General features: G+C 47.2%; 40 non-coding genes and 3 pseudogenes across 40 annotated transcripts in view; all 43 read right to left on the bottom strand.

Moving 5' to 3' along the window:
• Nucleotides 1-69, bottom strand: part of LOC146232307 (5S ribosomal RNA) — a 119-nt gene extending 50 nt beyond the window's left edge. Inside the window, exon 1 of the ribosomal RNA XR_014744564.1 lies at nucleotides 1-69. This exon is cut by the window's left edge and continues 50 nt beyond it. This is a non-coding gene — a ribosomal RNA (5S ribosomal RNA).
• A 178-nt stretch (nucleotides 70-247) lies between these two features.
• LOC146232306 (5S ribosomal RNA) lies at nucleotides 248-366 on the bottom strand. The gene has a single exon (XR_014744859.1). It is a non-coding gene; the product is annotated as a 5S ribosomal RNA (ribosomal RNA).
• A 178-nt stretch (nucleotides 367-544) lies between these two features.
• Nucleotides 545-663, bottom strand: LOC146232305 (5S ribosomal RNA). The gene has a single exon (XR_014744644.1). It is a non-coding gene; the product is annotated as a 5S ribosomal RNA (ribosomal RNA).
• A 182-nt stretch (nucleotides 664-845) lies between these two features.
• Nucleotides 846-964, bottom strand: LOC146232304 (5S ribosomal RNA). Its single transcript, XR_014745129.1, has one exon. It is a non-coding gene; the product is annotated as a 5S ribosomal RNA (ribosomal RNA).
• Nucleotides 965-1136: 172 nt separating this feature from the next.
• Nucleotides 1137-1255, bottom strand: LOC146232303 (5S ribosomal RNA). The gene has a single exon (XR_014745128.1). It is a non-coding gene; the product is annotated as a 5S ribosomal RNA (ribosomal RNA).
• Nucleotides 1256-1437: 182 nt separating this feature from the next.
• On the bottom strand, nucleotides 1438-1556 carry LOC146232302 (5S ribosomal RNA). The gene has a single exon (XR_014745126.1). It is a non-coding gene; the product is annotated as a 5S ribosomal RNA (ribosomal RNA).
• A 172-nt stretch (nucleotides 1557-1728) lies between these two features.
• LOC146232301 (5S ribosomal RNA) lies at nucleotides 1729-1847 on the bottom strand. The gene has a single exon (XR_014745125.1). It is a non-coding gene; the product is annotated as a 5S ribosomal RNA (ribosomal RNA).
• Nucleotides 1848-2029: 182 nt separating this feature from the next.
• On the bottom strand, nucleotides 2030-2148 carry LOC146232300 (5S ribosomal RNA). Its single transcript, XR_014745124.1, has one exon. It is a non-coding gene; the product is annotated as a 5S ribosomal RNA (ribosomal RNA).
• A 182-nt stretch (nucleotides 2149-2330) lies between these two features.
• LOC146232299 (5S ribosomal RNA) lies at nucleotides 2331-2449 on the bottom strand. Its single transcript, XR_014744643.1, has one exon. It is a non-coding gene; the product is annotated as a 5S ribosomal RNA (ribosomal RNA).
• A 182-nt stretch (nucleotides 2450-2631) lies between these two features.
• On the bottom strand, nucleotides 2632-2750 carry LOC146232298 (5S ribosomal RNA). The gene has a single exon (XR_014745123.1). It is a non-coding gene; the product is annotated as a 5S ribosomal RNA (ribosomal RNA).
• Nucleotides 2751-2928: 178 nt separating this feature from the next.
• On the bottom strand, nucleotides 2929-3047 carry LOC146232297 (5S ribosomal RNA). The gene has a single exon (XR_014744642.1). It is a non-coding gene; the product is annotated as a 5S ribosomal RNA (ribosomal RNA).
• A 172-nt stretch (nucleotides 3048-3219) lies between these two features.
• Nucleotides 3220-3338, bottom strand: LOC146232296 (5S ribosomal RNA). The gene has a single exon (XR_014744641.1). It is a non-coding gene; the product is annotated as a 5S ribosomal RNA (ribosomal RNA).
• Nucleotides 3339-3514: 176 nt separating this feature from the next.
• On the bottom strand, nucleotides 3515-3633 carry LOC146232295 (5S ribosomal RNA). The gene has a single exon (XR_014744640.1). It is a non-coding gene; the product is annotated as a 5S ribosomal RNA (ribosomal RNA).
• Nucleotides 3634-3811: 178 nt separating this feature from the next.
• On the bottom strand, nucleotides 3812-3930 carry LOC146232294 (5S ribosomal RNA). Its single transcript, XR_014744847.1, has one exon. It is a non-coding gene; the product is annotated as a 5S ribosomal RNA (ribosomal RNA).
• Nucleotides 3931-4108: 178 nt separating this feature from the next.
• LOC146232293 (5S ribosomal RNA) lies at nucleotides 4109-4227 on the bottom strand. The gene has a single exon (XR_014744639.1). It is a non-coding gene; the product is annotated as a 5S ribosomal RNA (ribosomal RNA).
• Nucleotides 4228-4409: 182 nt separating this feature from the next.
• LOC146232292 (5S ribosomal RNA) lies at nucleotides 4410-4528 on the bottom strand. Its single transcript, XR_014745122.1, has one exon. It is a non-coding gene; the product is annotated as a 5S ribosomal RNA (ribosomal RNA).
• A 172-nt stretch (nucleotides 4529-4700) lies between these two features.
• LOC146232291 (5S ribosomal RNA) lies at nucleotides 4701-4819 on the bottom strand. The gene has a single exon (XR_014745121.1). It is a non-coding gene; the product is annotated as a 5S ribosomal RNA (ribosomal RNA).
• A 182-nt stretch (nucleotides 4820-5001) lies between these two features.
• Nucleotides 5002-5120, bottom strand: LOC146232290 (5S ribosomal RNA). The gene has a single exon (XR_014744637.1). It is a non-coding gene; the product is annotated as a 5S ribosomal RNA (ribosomal RNA).
• A 182-nt stretch (nucleotides 5121-5302) lies between these two features.
• LOC146232289 (5S ribosomal RNA) lies at nucleotides 5303-5421 on the bottom strand. Its single transcript, XR_014744636.1, has one exon. It is a non-coding gene; the product is annotated as a 5S ribosomal RNA (ribosomal RNA).
• Nucleotides 5422-5599: 178 nt separating this feature from the next.
• On the bottom strand, nucleotides 5600-5718 carry LOC146232288 (5S ribosomal RNA). The gene has a single exon (XR_014744835.1). It is a non-coding gene; the product is annotated as a 5S ribosomal RNA (ribosomal RNA).
• Nucleotides 5719-5896: 178 nt separating this feature from the next.
• On the bottom strand, nucleotides 5897-6015 carry LOC146232287 (5S ribosomal RNA). The gene has a single exon (XR_014744634.1). It is a non-coding gene; the product is annotated as a 5S ribosomal RNA (ribosomal RNA).
• Nucleotides 6016-6203: 188 nt separating this feature from the next.
• LOC146232286 (5S ribosomal RNA) lies at nucleotides 6204-6322 on the bottom strand. The gene has a single exon (XR_014746024.1). It is a non-coding gene; the product is annotated as a 5S ribosomal RNA (ribosomal RNA).
• A 172-nt stretch (nucleotides 6323-6494) lies between these two features.
• LOC146232285 (5S ribosomal RNA) lies at nucleotides 6495-6613 on the bottom strand. The gene has a single exon (XR_014745119.1). It is a non-coding gene; the product is annotated as a 5S ribosomal RNA (ribosomal RNA).
• Nucleotides 6614-6789: 176 nt separating this feature from the next.
• Nucleotides 6790-6908, bottom strand: LOC146232284 (5S ribosomal RNA). The gene has a single exon (XR_014744633.1). It is a non-coding gene; the product is annotated as a 5S ribosomal RNA (ribosomal RNA).
• A 182-nt stretch (nucleotides 6909-7090) lies between these two features.
• LOC146232283 (5S ribosomal RNA) lies at nucleotides 7091-7209 on the bottom strand. Its single transcript, XR_014745118.1, has one exon. It is a non-coding gene; the product is annotated as a 5S ribosomal RNA (ribosomal RNA).
• A 176-nt stretch (nucleotides 7210-7385) lies between these two features.
• On the bottom strand, nucleotides 7386-7504 carry LOC146232282 (5S ribosomal RNA). The gene has a single exon (XR_014744632.1). It is a non-coding gene; the product is annotated as a 5S ribosomal RNA (ribosomal RNA).
• A 172-nt stretch (nucleotides 7505-7676) lies between these two features.
• Nucleotides 7677-7795, bottom strand: LOC146232281 (5S ribosomal RNA). Its single transcript, XR_014745431.1, has one exon. It is a non-coding gene; the product is annotated as a 5S ribosomal RNA (ribosomal RNA).
• Nucleotides 7796-7981: 186 nt separating this feature from the next.
• On the bottom strand, nucleotides 7982-8100 carry LOC146232280 (5S ribosomal RNA). Its single transcript, XR_014744631.1, has one exon. It is a non-coding gene; the product is annotated as a 5S ribosomal RNA (ribosomal RNA).
• Nucleotides 8101-8288: 188 nt separating this feature from the next.
• LOC146232279 (5S ribosomal RNA) lies at nucleotides 8289-8407 on the bottom strand. The gene has a single exon (XR_014744630.1). It is a non-coding gene; the product is annotated as a 5S ribosomal RNA (ribosomal RNA).
• A 184-nt stretch (nucleotides 8408-8591) lies between these two features.
• On the bottom strand, nucleotides 8592-8710 carry LOC146232278 (5S ribosomal RNA). Its single transcript, XR_014745117.1, has one exon. It is a non-coding gene; the product is annotated as a 5S ribosomal RNA (ribosomal RNA).
• Nucleotides 8711-8882: 172 nt separating this feature from the next.
• Nucleotides 8883-9001, bottom strand: LOC146232277 (5S ribosomal RNA). Its single transcript, XR_014745116.1, has one exon. It is a non-coding gene; the product is annotated as a 5S ribosomal RNA (ribosomal RNA).
• Nucleotides 9002-9187: 186 nt separating this feature from the next.
• LOC146232276 (5S ribosomal RNA) lies at nucleotides 9188-9306 on the bottom strand. The gene has a single exon (XR_014744629.1). It is a non-coding gene; the product is annotated as a 5S ribosomal RNA (ribosomal RNA).
• Nucleotides 9307-9478: 172 nt separating this feature from the next.
• Nucleotides 9479-9597, bottom strand: LOC146232275 (5S ribosomal RNA). Its single transcript, XR_014744628.1, has one exon. It is a non-coding gene; the product is annotated as a 5S ribosomal RNA (ribosomal RNA).
• A 176-nt stretch (nucleotides 9598-9773) lies between these two features.
• LOC146232274 (5S ribosomal RNA) lies at nucleotides 9774-9892 on the bottom strand. Its single transcript, XR_014744627.1, has one exon. It is a non-coding gene; the product is annotated as a 5S ribosomal RNA (ribosomal RNA).
• A 176-nt stretch (nucleotides 9893-10068) lies between these two features.
• LOC146232273 (5S ribosomal RNA) lies at nucleotides 10069-10187 on the bottom strand. Its single transcript, XR_014744625.1, has one exon. It is a non-coding gene; the product is annotated as a 5S ribosomal RNA (ribosomal RNA).
• A 188-nt stretch (nucleotides 10188-10375) lies between these two features.
• On the bottom strand, nucleotides 10376-10494 carry LOC146232272 (5S ribosomal RNA). The gene has a single exon (XR_014744552.1). It is a non-coding gene; the product is annotated as a 5S ribosomal RNA (ribosomal RNA).
• Nucleotides 10495-10658: 164 nt separating this feature from the next.
• LOC146232271 (5S ribosomal RNA) lies at nucleotides 10659-10777 on the bottom strand. The gene has a single exon (XR_014744623.1). It is a non-coding gene; the product is annotated as a 5S ribosomal RNA (ribosomal RNA).
• Nucleotides 10778-10951: 174 nt separating this feature from the next.
• LOC146232270 (5S ribosomal RNA) lies at nucleotides 10952-11070 on the bottom strand (annotated as a pseudogene).
• Nucleotides 11071-11236: 166 nt separating this feature from the next.
• On the bottom strand, nucleotides 11237-11355 carry LOC146232269 (5S ribosomal RNA). Its single transcript, XR_014746213.1, has one exon. It is a non-coding gene; the product is annotated as a 5S ribosomal RNA (ribosomal RNA).
• A 182-nt stretch (nucleotides 11356-11537) lies between these two features.
• On the bottom strand, nucleotides 11538-11656 carry LOC146232268 (5S ribosomal RNA; annotated as a pseudogene).
• A 174-nt stretch (nucleotides 11657-11830) lies between these two features.
• Nucleotides 11831-11949, bottom strand: LOC146232267 (5S ribosomal RNA). Its single transcript, XR_014744622.1, has one exon. It is a non-coding gene; the product is annotated as a 5S ribosomal RNA (ribosomal RNA).
• Nucleotides 11950-12123: 174 nt separating this feature from the next.
• On the bottom strand, nucleotides 12124-12242 carry LOC146232266 (5S ribosomal RNA; annotated as a pseudogene).
• Nucleotides 12243-12424: 182 nt separating this feature from the next.
• Nucleotides 12425-12500, bottom strand: part of LOC146232265 (5S ribosomal RNA) — a 119-nt gene continuing 43 nt past the window's right edge. Inside the window, exon 1 of the ribosomal RNA XR_014745437.1 lies at nucleotides 12425-12500. This exon is cut by the window's right edge and continues 43 nt beyond it. This is a non-coding gene — a ribosomal RNA (5S ribosomal RNA).

The raw sequence follows: 12500 nt of genomic DNA, 5'->3' as shown, positions 1-12500 counted from the left end.
AGGCCCAACCCTGCTTAGCTTCCGAGATCAGACGAGATCGGGCGTTGCCAGGCTGGTATGGCCGTACGAAATAAGTTGACAACCATAGGCTACTTATCCATATACAGATTTAGCAATTGACAATGCAAGGTGGTCTCTCTCTCTCTCTCTCTCTCTCGTGTCAAAATGAAAACAGCTTCCAGCCCCTTTCATGAAGGACTACTTGTGCATATTGCAAGATTTCAGTTTCTAAGTGAATGAGCAAAAGAGCATACAGCACCTGGTATTCCCAGGCGGTCTCCCATCCAAGTACTAACCTGGCCCGACCCTGCTTAGCTTCCGAGATCAGACGAGATCGGGCGTTGCCAGGCTGGTATGGCCGTACGAAATAAGTTGACAACCATAGGCTACTTATCCATATACAGATTTAGCAATTGACAATGCAAGGTAGTCTCTCTCTCTCTCTCTCTCTCTCGTGTCAAAATGAAAACAGCTTCCAGCCCCTTTCATGAAGGACTACTTGTGCATATTGCAAGATTTCAGTTTCTAAGTGAATGAGCAAAAGAGCATACAGCACCTGGTATTCCCAGGCGGTCTCCCATCCAAGTACTAACCAGGCCCGACCCTGCTTAGCTTCCGAGATCAGACGAGATCGGGCGTTGCCAGGCTGGTATGGCCGTACGAAATAAGTTGACAACCATAGGCTACTTATCCATATACAGATTTAGCAATTGACAATGCAAGGTAGTCTCTCTCTCTCTCTCTCTCTCTCTCTCGTGTCAAAATGAAAACAGCTTCCAGCCCCTTTCATGAAGGACTACTTGTGCATATTGCAAGATGTCAGTTTCTAAGTGAATGAGCAAAAGAGCATACAGCACCTGGTATTCCCAGGCGGTCTCCCATCCAAGTACTAACCAGGCCCGACCCTGCTTAGCTTCCGAGATCAGACGTGATCGGGCGTTGCCAGGCTGGTATGGCCGTACGAAATAAGTTGACAACCATAGGCTACTTATCCATATACAGATTTAGCAATTGACAATGCAAGGTGGTCTCTCTCTCTCTCTCTCGTGTCAAAATGAAAACAGCTTCCAGCCCCTTTCATGAAGGACTACTTGTGCATATTGCAAGATGTCAGTTTCTAAGTGAATGAGCAAAAGAGCATACAGCACCTGGTATTCCCAGGCGGTCTCCCATCCAAGTACTAACCAGGCCCGACCCTGCTTAGCTTCCGAGATCAGACGTGATCGGGCGTTGCCAGGCTGGTATGGCCGTACGAAATAAGTTGACAACCATAGGCTACTTATCCATATACAGATTTAGCAATTGACAATGCAAGGTGGTCTCTCTCTCTCTCTCTGTCTCTCTCTCGTGTCAAAATGAAAACAGCTTCCAGCCCCTTTCATGAAGGACTACTTGTGCATATTGCAAGATGTCAGTTTCTAAGTGAATGAGCAAAAGAGCATACAGCACCTGGTATTCCCAGGCGGTCTCCCATCCAAGTACTAACCAGGCCCGACCCTGCTTAGCTTCCGAGATCAGACGTGATCGGGCGTTGCCAGGCTGGTATGGCCGTACGAAATAAGTTGACAACCATAGGCTACTTATCCATATACAGATTTAGCAATTGACAATGCAAGGTGGTCTCTCTCTCTCTCTCTCGTGTCAAAATGAAAACAGCTTCCAGCCCCTTTCATGAAGGACTACTTGTGCATATTGCAAGATGTCAGTTTCTAAGTGAATGAGCAAAAGAGCATACAGCACCTGGTATTCCCAGGCGGTCTCCCATCCAAGTACTAACCAGGCCCGACCCTGCTTAGCTTCCGAGATCAGACGTGATCGGGCGTTGCCAGGCTGGTATGGCCGTACGAAATAAGTTGACAACCATAGGCTACTTATCCATATACAGATTTAGCAATTGACAATGCAAGGTGGTCTCTCTCTCTCTCTCTGTCTCTCTCTCGTGTCAAAATGAAAACAGCTTCCAGCCCCTTTCATGAAGGACTACTTGTGCATATTGCAAGATGTCAGTTTCTAAGTGAATGAGCAAAAGAGCATACAGCACCTGGTATTCCCAGGCGGTCTCCCATCCAAGTACTAACCAGGCCCGACCCTGCTTAGCTTCCGAGATCAGACGTGATCGGGCGTTGCCAGGCTGGTATGGCCGTACGAAATAAGTTGACAACCATAGGCTACTTATCCATATACAGATTTAGCAATTGACAATGCAAGGTGGTCTCTCTCTCTCTCTCTGTCTCTCTCTCGTGTCAAAATGAAAACAGCTTCCAGCCCCTTTCATGAAGGACTACTTGTGCATATTGCAAGATGTCAGTTTCTAAGTGAATGAGCAAAAGAGCATACAGCACCTGGTATTCCCAGGCGGTCTCCCATCCAAGTACTAACCAGGCCCGACCCTGCTTAGCTTCCGAGATCAGACGAGATCGGGCGTTGCCAGGCTGGTATGGCCGTACGAAATAAGTTGACAACCATAGGCTACTTATCCATATACAGATTTAGCAATTGACAATGCAAGGTGGTCTCTCTCTCTCTCTCTCTCTCTCTCTCGTGTCAAAATGAAAACAGCTTCCAGCCCCTTTCATGAAGGACTACTTGTGCATATTGCAAGATGTCAGTTTCTAAGTGAATGAGCAAAAGAGCATACAGCACCTGGTATTCCCAGGCGGTCTCCCATCCAAGTACTAACCAGGCCCGACCCTGCTTAGCTTCCGAGATCAGACGTGATCGGGCGTTGCCAGGCTGGTATGGCCGTACGAAATAAGTTGACAACCATAGGCTACTTATCCATATACAGATTTAGCAATTGACAATGCAAGGTGGTCTCTCTCTCTCTCTCTCTCTCTCGTGTCAAAATGAAAACAGCTTCCAGCCCCTTTCATGAAGGACTACTTGTGCATATTGCAAGATTTCAGTTTCTAAGTGAATGAGCAAAAGAGCATACAGCACCTGGTATTCCCAGGCGGTCTCCCATCCAAGTACTAACCAGGCCCGACCCTGCTTAGCTTCCGAGATCAGACGAGATCGGGCGTTGCCAGGCTGGTATGGCCGTACGAAATAAGTTGACAACCATAGGCTACTTATCCATACACAGATTTAGCAATTGACAATGCAAGGTGGTCTCTCTCTCTCTCTCTTGTGTCAAAATGAAAACAGCTTCCAGCCCATTTCATGAAGGACTACTTGTGCATATTGCAAGATTTCAGTTTCTAAGTGAATGAGCAAAGGAGCATACAGCACCTGGTATTCCCAGGCGGTCTCCCATCCAAGTACTAACCAGGCCCGACCCTGCTTAGCTTCCGAGATCAGACGAGATCGGGCGTTGCCAGGCTGGTATGGCCGTACGAAATAAGTTGACAACCATAGGCTACTTATCCATATACAGATTTAGCGATTGACAATGCAAGGTGGTCTCTCTCTCTCTCTCTCTCTCGTGTCAAAATGAAAACAGCTTCCAGCCCCTTTCATGAAGGACTACTTGTGCATATTGCAAGATTTCAGTTTCTAAGTGAATGAGCAAAAGAGCATACAGCACCTGGTATTCCCAGGCGGTCTCCCATCCAAGTACTAACCAGGCCCGACCCTGCTTAGCTTCCGAGATCAGACGAGATCGGGCGTTGCCAGGCTGGTATGGCCGTACGAAATAAGTTGACAACCATAGGCTACTTATCCATATACAGATTTAGCAATTGACAATGCAAGGTGGTCTCTCTCTCTCTCTCTCTCTCTCGTGTCAAAATGAAAACAGCTTCCAGCCCCTTTCATGAAGGACTACTTGTGCATATTGCAAGATTTCAGTTTCTAAGTGAATGAGCAAAAGAGCATACAGCACCTGGTATTCCCAGGCGGTCTCCCATCCAAGTACTAACCTGGCCCGACCCTGCTTAGCTTCCGAGATCAGACGAGATCGGGCGTTGCCAGGCTGGTATGGCCGTACGAAATAAGTTGACAACCATAGGCTACTTATCCATATACAGATTTAGCAATTGACAATGCAAGGTAGTCTCTCTCTCTCTCTCTCTCTCTCGTGTCAAAATGAAAACAGCTTCCAGCCCCTTTCATGAAGGACTACTTGTGCATATTGCAAGATTTCAGTTTCTAAGTGAATGAGCAAAAGAGCATACAGCACCTGGTATTCCCAGGCGGTCTCCCATCCAAGTACTAACCAGGCCCGACCCTGCTTAGCTTCCGAGATCAGACGAGATCGGGCGTTGCCAGGCTGGTATGGCCGTACGAAATAAGTTGACAACCATAGGCTACTTATCCATATACAGATTTAGCAATTGACAATGCAAGGTAGTCTCTCTCTCTCTCTCTCTCTCTCTCTCGTGTCAAAATGAAAACAGCTTCCAGCCCCTTTCATGAAGGACTACTTGTGCATATTGCAAGATGTCAGTTTCTAAGTGAATGAGCAAAAGAGCATACAGCACCTGGTATTCCCAGGCGGTCTCCCATCCAAGTACTAACCAGGCCCGACCCTGCTTAGCTTCCGAGATCAGACGTGATCGGGCGTTGCCAGGCTGGTATGGCCGTACGAAATAAGTTGACAACCATAGGCTACTTATCCATATACAGATTTAGCAATTGACAATGCAAGGTGGTCTCTCTCTCTCTCTCTCGTGTCAAAATGAAAACAGCTTCCAGCCCCTTTCATGAAGGACTACTTGTGCATATTGCAAGATGTCAGTTTCTAAGTGAATGAGCAAAAGAGCATACAGCACCTGGTATTCCCAGGCGGTCTCCCATCCAAGTACTAACCAGGCCCGACCCTGCTTAGCTTCCGAGATCAGACGTGATCGGGCGTTGCCAGGCTGGTATGGCCGTACGAAATAAGTTGACAACCATAGGCTACTTATCCATATACAGATTTAGCAATTGACAATGCAAGGTGGTCTCTCTCTCTCTCTCTGTCTCTCTCTCGTGTCAAAATGAAAACAGCTTCCAGCCCCTTTCATGAAGGACTACTTGTGCATATTGCAAGATGTCAGTTTCTAAGTGAATGAGCAAAAGAGCATACAGCACCTGGTATTCCCAGGCGGTCTCCCATCCAAGTACTAACCAGGCCCGACCCTGCTTAGCTTCCGAGATCAGACGAGATCGGGCGTTGCCAGGCTGGTATGGCCGTACGAAATAAGTTGACAACCATAGGCTACTTATCCATATACAGATTTAGCAATTGACAATGCAAGGTGGTCTCTCTCTCTCTCTCTCTCTCTCTCTCGTGTCAAAATGAAAACAGCTTCCAGCCCCTTTCATGAAGGACTACTTGTGCATATTGCAAGATGTCAGTTTCTAAGTGAATGAGCAAAAGAGCATACAGCACCTGGTATTCCCAGGCGGTCTCCCATCCAAGTACTAACCAGGCCCGACCCTGCTTAGCTTCCGAGATCAGACGAGATCGGGCGTTGCCAGGCTGGTATGGCCGTACGAAATAAGTTGACAACCATAGGCTACTTATCCATATACAGATTTAGCAATTGACAATGCAAGGTGGTCTCTCTCTCTCTCTCTCTCTCTCGTGTCAAAATGAAAACAGCTTCCAGCCCCTTTCATGAAGGACTACTTGTGCATATTGCAAGATTTCAGTTTCTAAGTGAATGAGCAAAAGAGCATACAGCACCTGGTATTCCCAGGCGGTCTCCCATCCAAGTACTAACCTGGCCCGACCCTGCTTAGCTTCCGAGATCAGACGAGATCGGGCGTTGCCAGGCTGGTATGGCCGTACGAAATAAGTTGACAACCATAGGCTACTTATCCATATACAGATTTAGCAATTGACAATGCAAGGTAGTCTCTCTCTCTCTCTCTCTCTCTCGTGTCAAAATGAAAACAGCTTCCAGCCCCTTTCATGAAGGACTACTTGTGCATATTGCAAGATTTCAGTTTCTAAGTGAATGAGCAAAAGAGCATACAGCACCTGGTATTCCCAGGCGGTCTCCCATCCAAGTACTAACCAGGCCCGACCCTGCTTAGCTTCCGAGATCAGACGAGATCGGGCGTTGCCAGGCTGGTATGGCCGTACGAAATAAGTTGACAACCATAGGCTACTTATCCATATACAGATTTAGCAATTGACAATGCAAGGTAGTCTCTCTCTCTCTCTCTCTCTCTCTCTCTCTCTCGTGTCAAAATGAAAACAGCTTCCAGCCCCTTTCATGAAGGACTACTTGTGCATATTGCAAGATGTCAGTTTCTAAGTGAATGAGCAAAAGAGCATACAGCACCTGGTATTCCCAGGCGGTCTCCCATCCAAGTACTAACCAAGCCCGACCCTGCTTAGCTTCCGAGATCAGACGTGATCGGGCGTTGCCAGGCTGGTATGGCCGTACGAAATAAGTTGACAACCATAGGCTACTTATCCATATACAGATTTAGCAATTGACAATGCAAGGTGGTCTCTCTCTCTCTCTCTCGTGTCAAAATGAAAACAGCTTCCAGCCCCTTTCATGAAGGACTACTTGTGCATATTGCAAGATGTCAGTTTCTAAGTGAATGAGCAAAAGAGCATACAGCACCTGGTATTCCCAGGCGGTCTCCCATCCAAGTACTAACCAGGCCCGACCCTGCTTAGCTTCCGAGATCAGACGTGATCGGGCGTTGCCAGGCTGGTATGGCCGTACGAAATAAGTTGACAACCATAGGCTACTTATCCATATACAGATTTAGCAATTGACAATGCAAGGTGGTCTCTCTCTCTCTCTCTCTCTCGTGTCAAAATGAAAACAGCTTCCAGCCCCTTTCATGAAGGACTACTTGTGCATATTGCAAGATGTCAGTTTCTAAGTGAATGAGCAAAAGAGCATACAGCACCTGGTATTCCCAGGCGGTCTCCCATCCAAGTACTAACCAGGCCCGACCCTGCTTAGCTTCCGAGATCAGACGAGATCGGGCGTTGCCAGGCTGGTATGGCCGTACGAAATAAGTTGACAACCATAGGCTACTTATCCATATACAGATTTAGCAATTGACAATGCAAGGTGGTCTCTCTCTCTCTCTCTCTCTCTCTCTCGTGTCAAAATGAAAACAGCTTCCAGCCCCTTTCATGAAGGACTACTTGTGCATATTGCAAGATGTCAGTTTCTAAGTGAATGAGCAAAAGAGCATACAGCACCTGGTATTCCCAGGCGGTCTCCCATCCAAGTACTAACCAGGCCCGACCCTGCTTAGCTTCCGAGATCAGACGTGATCGGGCGTTGCCAGGCTGGTATGGCCGTACGAAATAAGTTGACAACCATAGGCTACTTATCCATATACAGATTTAGCAATTGACAATGCAAGGTAGTCTCTCTCTCTCTCTCTCTCTCGTGTCAAAATGAAAACAGCTTCCAGCCCCTTTCATGAAGGACTACTTGTGCATATTGCAAGATGTCAGTTTCTAAGTGAATGAGCAAAAGAGCATACAGCACCTGGTATTCCCAGGCGGTCTCCCATCCAAGTACTAACCAGGCCCGACCCTGCTTAGCTTCCGAGATCAGACGAGATCGGGCGTTGCCAGGCTGGTATGGCCGTACGAAATAAGTTGACAACCATAGGCTACTTATCCATATACAGATTTAGCAATTGACAATGCAAGGTGGTCTCTCTCTCTCTCTCTCGTGTCAAAATGAAAACAGCTTCCAGCCCCTTTCATGAAGGACTACTTGTGCATATTGCAAGATTTCAGTTTCTAAGTGAATGAGCAAAAGAGCATACAGCACCTGGTATTCCCAGGCGGTCTCCCATCCAAGTACTAACCAGGCCCGACCCTGCTTAGCTTCCGAGATCAGACGAGATCGGGCGTTGCCAGGCTGGTATGGCCGTACAAAATAAGTTGACAACCATAGGCTACTTATCCATATACAGATTTAGCAATTGACAATGCAAGGTAGTCTCTCTCTCTCTCTCTCTCTCTCTCTCTCTCGTGTCAAAATGAAAACAGCTTCCAGCCCCTTTCATGAAGGACTACTTGTGCATATTGCAAGATTTCAGTTTCTAAGTGAATGAGCAAAAGAGCATACAGCACCTGGTATTCCCAGGCGGTCTCCCATCCAAGTACTAACCAGGCCCGACCCTGCTTAGCTTCCGAGATCAGACGAGATCGGGCGTTGCCAGGCTGGTATGGCCGTACGAAATAAGTTGACAACCATAGGCTACTTATCCATATACAGATTTAGCAATTGACAATGCAAGGTGGTCTCTCTCTCTCTCTCTCTCTCTCTCTCTCTCTCGTGTCAAAATGAAAACAGCTTCCAGCCCCTTTCATGAAGGACTACTTGTGCATATTGCAAGATGTCAGTTTCTAAGTGAATGAGCAAAAGAGCATACAGCACCTGGTATTCCCAGGCGGTCTCCCATCCAAGTACTAACCAGGCCCGACCCTGCTTAGCTTCCGAGATCAGACGAGATCGGGCGTTGCCAGGCTGGTATGGCCGTACGAAATAAGTTGACAACCATAGGCTACTTATCCATATACAGATTTAGCAATTGACAATGCAAGGTAGTCTCTCTCTCTCTCTCTCTCTCTCTCTCTCGTGTCAAAATGAAAACAGCTTCCAGCCCCTTTCATGAAGGACTACTTGTGCATATTGCAAGATGTCAGTTTCTAAGTGAATGAGCAAAAGAGCATACAGCACCTGGTATTCCCAGGCGGTCTCCCATCCAAGTACTAACCAGGCCCGACCCTGCTTAGCTTCCGAGATCAGACGTGATCGGGCGTTGCCAGGCTGGTATGGCCGTACGAAATAAGTTGACAACCATAGGCTACTTATCCATATACAGATTTAGCAATTGACAATGCAAGGTGGTCTCTCTCTCTCTCTCTCGTGTCAAAATGAAAACAGCTTCCAGCCCCTTTCATGAAGGACTACTTGTGCATATTGCAAGATGTCAGTTTCTAAGTGAATGAGCAAAAGAGCATACAGCACCTGGTATTCCCAGGCGGTCTCCCATCCAAGTACTAACCAGGCCCGACCCTGCTTAGCTTCCGAGATCAGACGTGATCGGGCGTTGCCAGGCTGGTATGGCCGTACGAAATAAGTTGACAACCATAGGCTACTTATCCATATACAGATTTAGCAATTGACAATGCAAGGTGGTCTCTCTCTCTCTCTCTCTCTCTCTCTCTCTCGTGTCAAAATGAAAACAGCTTCCAGCCCCTTTCATGAAGGACTACTTGTGCATATTGCAAGATGTCAGTTTCTAAGTGAATGAGCAAAAGAGCATACAGCACCTGGTATTCCCAGGCGGTCTCCCATCCAAGTACTAACCAGGCCCGACCCTGCTTAGCTTCCGAGATCAGACGAGATCGGGCGTTGCCAGGCTGGTATGGCCGTACGAAATAAGTTGACAACCATAGGCTACTTATCTATATACAGATTTAGCAATTGACAATGCAAGGTAGTCTCTCTCTCTCTCTCTCGTGTCAAAATGAAAACAGCTTCCAGCCCCTTTCATGAAGGACTACTTGTGCATATTGCAAGATGTCAGTTTCTAAGTGAATGAGCAAAAGAGCATACAGCACCTGGTATTCCCAGGCGGTCTCCCATCCAAGTACTAACCAGGCCCGACCCTGCTTAGCTTCCGAGATCAGACGAGATCGGGCGTTGCCAGGCTGGTATGGCCGTACGAAATAAGTTGACAACCATAGGCTACTTATCCATATACAGATTTAGCAATTGACAATGCAAGGTGGTCTCTCTCTCTCTCTCTCTCTCGTGTCAAAATGAAAACAGCTTCCAGCCCCTTTCATGAAGGACTACTTGTGCATATTGCAAGATTTCAGTTTCTAAGTGAATGAGCAAAAGAGCATACAGCACCTGGTATTCCCAGGCGGTCTCCCATCCAAGTACTAACCAGGCCCGACCCTGCTTAGCTTCCGAGATCAGACGAGATCGGGCGTTGCCAGGCTGGTATGGCCGTACGAAATAAGTTGACAACCATAGGCTACTTATCCATATACAGATTTAGCAATTGACAATGCAAGGTAGTCTCTCTCTCTCTCTCTCTCTCGTGTCAAAATGAAAACAGCTTCCAGCCCCTTTCATGAAGGACTACTTGTGCATATTGCAAGATGTCAGTTTCTAAGTGAATGAGCAAAAGAGCATACAGCACCTGGTATTCCCAGGCGGTCTCCCATCCAAGTACTAACCAGGCCCGACCCTGCTTAGCTTCCGAGATCAGACGAGATCGGGCGTTGCCAGGCTGGTATGGCCGTACGAAATAAGTTGACAACCATAGGCTACTTATCCATATACAGATTTAGCAATTGACAATGCAAGGTAGTCTCTCTCTCTCTCTCTCTCTCTCTCTCTCTCTCGTGTCAAAATGAAAACAGCTTCCAGCCCCTTTCATGAAGGACTACTTGTGCATATTGCAAGATTTCAGTTTCTAAGTGAATGAGCAAAAGAGCATACAGCACCTGGTATTCCCAGGCGGTCTCCCATCCAAGTACTAACCAGGCCCAACCCTGCTTAGCTTCCGAGATCAGACGAGATCGGGCGTTGCCAGGCTGGTATGGCCGTACGAAATAAGTTGACAACCATAGGCTACTTATCCATATACAGATTTAGCAATTGACAATGCAAGGTGGTCTCTCTCTCTCCCTCTCGTGTCAAAATGAAAACAGCTTCCAGCCCCTTTCATGAAGGACTACTTGTGCATATTGCAAGATTTCAGTTTCTAAGTGAATGAGCATACAGCACCTGGTATTCCCAGGCGGTCTCCCATCCAAGTACTAACCAGGCCCGACCCTGCTTAGCTTCCGAGATCAGACGAGATCGGGCGTTGCCAGGCTGGTATGGCCGTACGAAATAAGTTGACAACCATAGGCTACTTATCCATATACAGATTTAGCAATTGACAATGCAAGGTGGTCTCTCTCTCTCTCTCTCTCGTGTCAAAATGAAAACAGCTTCCAGCCCCTTTCATGAAGGACTACTTGTGCATATTGCAAGATTTCAGTTTCTAAGTGAATGAGCAAAAGAGCATACAGCACCTGGTATTCCCAGGCGGTCTCCCATCCAAGTACTAACCAGGCCCGACCCTGCTTAGCTTCCGAGATCAGACGAGATTGGGCGTTGCCAGGCTGGTATGGCCGTACGAAATAAGTTGACAACCATAGGCTACTTATCCATATACAGATTTAGCAATTGACAATGCAAGGTAGTCTCTCTCTCTCTCTCTCTCGTGTCAAAATGAAAACAGCTTCCAGCCCCTTTCATGAAGGACTACTTGTGCATATTGCAAGATTTCAGTTTCTAAGTGAATGAGCATACAGCACCTGGTATTCCCAGGCGGTCTCCCATCCAAGTACTAACCAGGCCTGACCCTGCTTAGCTTCCGAGATCAGACGAGATCGGGCGTTGCCAGGCTGGTATGGCCGTACGAAATAAGTTGACAACCATAGGCTACTTATCCATATACAGATTTAGCAATTGACAATGCAAGGTGGTCTCTCTCTCTCTCTCTCTCTCTCTCTCGTGTCAAAATGAAAACAGTTTCCAGCCCCTTTCATGAAGGACTACTTGTGCATATTGCAAGATGTCAGTTTCTAAGTGAATGAGCAAAAGAGCATACAGCACCTGGTATTCCCAGGCGGTCTCCCATCCAAGTACTAACCAGGCCCGACCCTGCTTAGCTTCCGAGATCAGACGAGATCGGGCGTTGCCAGGCTGGTATGGCCTTACGAAATAAGTTGACAACCATAGGCTACTTATCCATATACAGATTTAGCAATTGACAATGCAAGGTAGTCTCTCTCTCTCTATCTCTCGTGTCAAAATGAAAACAGCTTCCAGCCCCTTTCATGAAGGACTACTTGTGCATATTGCAAGATGTCAGTTTCTAAGTGAATGAGCAAAAGAGCATACAGCACCTGGTATTCCCAGGCGGTCTCCCATCCAAGTACTAACCAGGCCCGACCCTGCTTAGCTTCCGAGATCAGACGAGATCGGGCGTTGCCAGGCTGGTATGGCCGTACGAAATAAGTTGACAACCATAGGCTACTTATCCATATACAGATTTAGCAATTGACAATGCAAGGTAGTCTCTCTCTCTCTATCTCTCGTGTCAAAATGAAAACAGCTTCCAGCCCCTTTCATGAAGGACTACTTGTGCATATTGCAAGATGTCAGTTTCTAAGTGAATGAGCAAAAGAGCATACAGCATCTGGGATTCCCAGGCGGTCTCCCATCCAAGTACTAACCAGGCCCGACCCTGCTTAGCTTCCGAGATCAGACGAGATCGGGCGTTGCCAGGCTGGTATGGCCGTACGAAATAAGTTGACAACCATAGGCTACTTATCCATATACAGATTTAGCAATTGACAATGCAAGGTAGTCTCTCTCTCTCTCTCTCTCTCTCTCTCGTGTCAAAATGAAAACAGCTTCCAGCCCCTTTCATGAAGGACTACTTGTGCATATTGCAAGATTTCAGTTTCTAAGTGAATGAGCAAAAGAGCATACAGCACCTGGTATTCCCAGGCGGTCTCCCATCCAAGTACTAACCAGGCCCGACCCTGCTTAGCTTCCGAG

This window comes from Hypomesus nipponensis, chromosome 24, assembly GCF_054491055.1.
Source record: "Hypomesus nipponensis isolate SF chromosome 24, ASM5449105v1, whole genome shotgun sequence".
NCBI classification, from domain to species: domain Eukaryota; kingdom Metazoa; phylum Chordata; class Actinopteri; order Osmeriformes; family Osmeridae; genus Hypomesus; species Hypomesus nipponensis.
Note: the sequence above shows the minus strand (reverse complement) of the source record. Positions and strands in the feature narration are given on the sequence as shown.